Below are 5,378 nucleotides of genomic sequence, written 5' to 3'. Positions count from 1 at the left end.
GCGCCGCCCCGGATCCGCGCGCGCCCGTCCGAGCTCCCCGCCGCCGGATCCCGTGCCCGCCGCCGGAGCTCCGCCCTTCGCCGGCCGCCTCTCCGGTCTCCTTCCTCCTCTCCGGCCAAGTCCAACCCTGCTCCGATGAACCTCGGGTCCCACGCCAGATCTGGATCTCGGAGGTTGACCCCGAAAATCCCTGTCCCCGTAAATTTGCATATTCTGGTTCCCCCTTTGACCTGCCATAACTTGTTGCATACTGCTCCGTTTTGCATGCATAATATGTCAAATTGTTCACTGAGAGATGCTCTTCATTTTATTCCATTGCTTCATGTTCATTTGAGTTCATCTTGATGCCCGAATCATCATTGCAAGAGTGCTATATGATGTTAATCTGCTGAAACTGTTATAACTTGGTGATTTGTCATTTTTGTTGCATTTTATGTGTGCATCCTATGAGCATGAGCTCTACAGGTGTTTTGTGCTACATCATGCCATCTTTATAGGGGTGTATGCCATATGTATTTTTGTGATCAATGCGGTGACTGGAACAAGCATGCAAACTAGGCTTCGTGATGTTGTTGATTTCAGTCCCTGTTCTGCTGTTATTTTTATGCCATGTAAACTTGATGCTACAGAGAGTTCCAAGCATATTTTGAGATACTTCACTAAGTATGTTTTGAACATATGGTTATTCTATATCCATTAATGCCCCTGTTTGTAATTATGGAGTAGTCTAGCATGTCATTTTCTTGCTCTACTTTTGCTATAAAATGTTTCCTGGCAGATTGTTTACATGTTATTCAATTTTGCCAAGGTTGTTGTAGTTGATCCTTGCATGCTATGAACTTGTTCTTGCCTTGGTTAGTTTCATAAACATGTCTTATTGCTGATGATATGCTTATCTTGTCATGCAATAACTTGTGGTGAGTGATTCGAGCTCGTGAAGTAGTGTACTTACTTGTGGTGAGCTTGTAGGCTGAATCTGTTATTTTGTGATGCTATGTAAACCTGCTGCTACAAGTCATTCTATGCATAATCTGGAGACGTTCACTAAGGATGTTTTGTTATACATGTCATGCTCTATCCATCCATGCCCCTGGTTGCATTTATAGCTGATGTAGCTTGCTGTAAACTTTCTCCAAAGTTGCTAAATAATGTTGTTGTCAGCCTGTTAACATTAAGTTCAGTTGTTGCCATGATTGTTGCTAGTGATCCATGCACCCTATGAACGTGTTCTTGCCATGCTTAGCTTCATAAACATGTAGTCTTACTGTTGGTTGCCTTATCATGCCATGTATTGCTCTGTGGTGAGTGGTACAAGCTCAGCAACATGCCTACTTATCATTGTTCATGCTATGTTTGAATCTGTCATATAACTTGCCATGTTTACATGGGTGCCATCATATCTTCTGACCATTTTTTGGCTCATTGTCAGTAAAGGACTTTTGTTCTATGCATTTAGTAGTAGCATGCCGTGCCTTTGTTTGCCATGATAAGTTCCTTTAACATGTTGCTTGATAGCTCTAAACAATGCAACCTGATGTTATTTCTGCAAAGTCTGAAACTGTTATTATATGCAATCTTGCCATGTATTTTTGAGCATGTTCTAGTGATTTCTGGAGATAGCTCAATGTTCATGTTTTGTTATGCTTTACCTGTACATCATGCCCATGCCTTTTGTTTTCATATTGTGGTGCTGTAGCATGTTGTTTTGATGCTTGCAATATGCCTAGTTGCTGTTTTGGACAGATTGTTGCTATAACTTGTATAGAGTGTATGTGTTGCACCGTTGCTCCATTTTGAACATAAGGTTTATTCAGATCTGGACCAATTTCGAAATTGTTATATGTTGTTCCCAGCCTCATTTAAACTTGCCTTGATGTGTTGCTCTTGTTTGCATCATCTCTTGCCATGAGTAGCTTCATGTAGTCTTGTCTTGCATCATGCTTGGTTGTGCATCATGTCATGTATATGTGTGGTGTGTTTACCTTGTTGTGTGCTTTTTCTCGATAGTTCCCGTTTCGTTGCGATCGTGAGGATTCGTTCGTCTACGCTTGGTTCGTCTTCGTGGCTTCATCTTCTTCATGGACTCGTTCTTCTTCCTAGCAGGATTTCAGGCAAGATGACCGCTACCCTGGATCTCACTACTATCTTTGCTATGCTAGTTGATTCGTTCTATCGCTATGCTGCGCTACCTATCATTTACTCTTCAAGCCTCCCAGATTGCCATGAACCTCTAACCTTTGACACCCTTCCTAGCAAACCATTGTTTGGCTATGTTACCGCTTTGCTCAGCCCTCTTATAGCGTTGCTAGTTGCAGGTGAAGTTGAAGATTGTCCCTTGGTCGACAGGATTATGTTGGGATATCACAATATCTCTTATTTAATTAATGCATCTATATACTTGGTAAAGGGTGGAAGGCTCGGCCTTATGCCTGGTGATTTTTTCCACTCTTGCTGCCCCTAGTTTCAGTCATACCGGTGTTATGTTCCCGGATTTTGCGTTCCTTACACGGTTGGGTGATTTATGGGACCCCCTTGACAGTTCGCTTTGAATAAAACTCCTCCAGCAAGGCCCAACCTTGGTTTTACCATTTGCCTCACCTAGCCCTTTTTACCATGGGAGTCACGCTCTCGAGGGTCATCTTTATTCCCCCCCCCCCCGGGGACAGTGCTCCTCCGAGTGTTGGTCCAAACTAGAGCACCGTGCGGGACCATTCCTTGGCAACTTGGATTACGTCGGTACCTGTACACTTAGCTTATCCAGTGTGCCCTGAGAACGAGATATGTGCAGCTCCTATCGGGATTTGTCGGCACATCCGGGCGGTCTTGCTGGTCTTGTTTTACCATTGTCAAAATGTCTTGTAAACCGGAATTCCGAGTCTGATCGGGTCTTCCTGGGAGAAGGTATATCATTCGTTGATCGCGAGAGCTTATCATGGGCTAAGTTGGGACACCCCTGCAGGGTTTAAACTTTCGAAAGTCGTGCCCGCGGTTATGGGCAGATGGGAATTTGTTAATTTTCGGTTGTAGATAACTTGACACCAGATCTGAAATTAAACGCATCAACCGCGTGTGTAGCCGTGATGGTCTCTTTTTGGCGGAGTCCGAGAAGTGAACATGGTTTTGGGTTATGTTTGACGTAAGTAGGAGTTCAGGATCACTTCTTGATCGTAGCTAGCTTCACGACCATTCCGCTTGCTCTCTTCTCGCTCTTATTTGCGTATGTTAGCCACCATATATGCTTAGTCGCTGCTGCAACCTCACCACTTTACCCCTTCCTTTCCCATTAAGCTTTGCTAGTCTTGATACCCATGGTAATGGGATTGTTGAGTCCTCGTGGCTCATAGATTACTACAACAACAGTTGTAGGTACAGGTTATGTGATGATCTTGACGCGAGAGGGATGTCTTCTTGTCTTGGAGTTCTTCTGCTTCTTCTTCGATCAGGGGGTAGGTTCTAGGTCGGCAGCCTGGGCTAGCAGGGTGGATGTCGTTCGAGTTTCTGTTTGTGTTTCATCCATAGTCGGATGGTGCTCTTATGTAAGATGATGTTGTATTCGTGTGGCATTGTATGCCTCTTGTAAGTATCCCTATCTATATGTAATGTTGATGTAATGATATCCACCTTGCAAAAGCGTTTCAATATGTGGTTCTATCCTTGGCGGGACCTTCGAGTCTCTTTAGGATAGTATCGCATATTGGGCGTGACAAAACTGTTATTAATCATGCTAATCAAGATGAAATGAATGACAATGATAAGAAGGAGATTGAGCGTCTAACTAAAGAACTAAGCACTCTTAAATTAGCTCATGAAACTACTTTAGAAGATCATCGAGAACTTTTAAAAACTCATGAGAAGCTACACTTCGAGAAGCTCAACCTAGAACAAGAACATGAGTTCTTAAAAGCCATTAATGATGATCTTCGGAAGAAAAGTTCTTATTAAATTGCCAAGTGTTTACTCTTGTCTACTTACATGCCACAAGTAAAATCTAGCAACAAGAGTAAGAAAGATTCTTCTTCTAGTAGTAACAATAATCATGCTAAATCCAATATTGTTGCTTCTAGTAGTTCTCTTGATTCCACTAATGATTCTCTTAGCCAAGTTACACTTGAGCAAGAAAATATCTTATTGAAGGGAATTATAGAGAAAGGTGTTTACAAGAGCCTTGCCAGAAGTAAGCAATTTGAGAAAATTTTACGCAAGCAAGGAAGGCACCGGAAGAATCAAGGTGTTAGTTTTGAATGAAAGTTCAATGCCAATGGAGTTGAGTGGGAAGAAGATCGATACCCCAAGACAAAGTTTGTTCCTCAACAAGAGAAGTATGACCCTACTTCCTTCAAGGGGACATAATCTCAAGATGATCTTCCACCACAAGACCACAAGCTAAAAGGCAAGGACAAGCTTCAAGAGGAGATTGATGCATTTGAAGAAGCTCCAAAGACCTTGGTCAAGTGGGTTCCCAAGTCCACCTCAAGTTATACTTCATCAAGTACATCTACAACCCCAAGGATTCCCATCAAGATGATGTGGATCCCGAAGAAGAAGAACTAGAGAGTTCTTGAGGGTGACTCCACCAACATACTTCACTCATATTCATATTGGCAAGAACAAGCACAATCAACTTCCACATCTTGCACTAGTTCAAGGAGTCACAAACCCTCTTGTTAGTAAGTCAAGGGACAAGGTAACCTAATGCTTTCATGGACATCATCTTGTGTGTACTTCACTCTATGTCTATGGATATCCTTGTTTGTTCCTTGTGGGACTAACTCATGTAGGTATTGAAAGTGCAACTTACTCCAATGGATTGCTCCAAATGATCTACATCAACATTTAGCATCCACATCTTCAACATCTTCACGAAGTCATCATCGACAAAACCCAAGGTTAGTTCATCCCTCTAAAAGGGGATATCACATCTAGGGGGAGCTTTACTCTAAGAATTGAGCTAAAGCAACTCTAATGGTGTGAACACAACAATGCTTAATGTAAAAGTGGTAACCCCACTTGAGCTTAAACGATGAGTATGACCTATGATCAAATGTTCTCATTTGACTCCTAAGTCAATATACTCATGTATAGATGACCTAGTCATCGCAAATTGCTTGATGGATGCTAGATTGTTTGTGCATGCTTTTCCACATATTCATTTGATATCTTATTATGTGAGCATGTTGGGTGCATAATTTTATTCATTCGAGGACATCCATTTGTAGTTTTGATTGTTGGTCTTTTTCTTTTGCCAAATGGATGGACAAGAATGCCTAATTACTCTCTCTAGCTATCTATGTTTTTCTTGTCTCAAACTCTATTCATGCTACATCACAAAGTTTGATCTAAGTCAAATTCGAACCCTCTGGGTGAGGAGCACTCGGAGC

This window comes from Triticum aestivum, chromosome 2B (genome assembly GCF_018294505.1).
Source record: "Triticum aestivum cultivar Chinese Spring chromosome 2B, IWGSC CS RefSeq v2.1, whole genome shotgun sequence".
NCBI classification, from domain to species: Eukaryota; Viridiplantae; Streptophyta; class Magnoliopsida; order Poales; family Poaceae; genus Triticum; species Triticum aestivum.
This window is presented reverse-complemented; position numbering follows the sequence as displayed.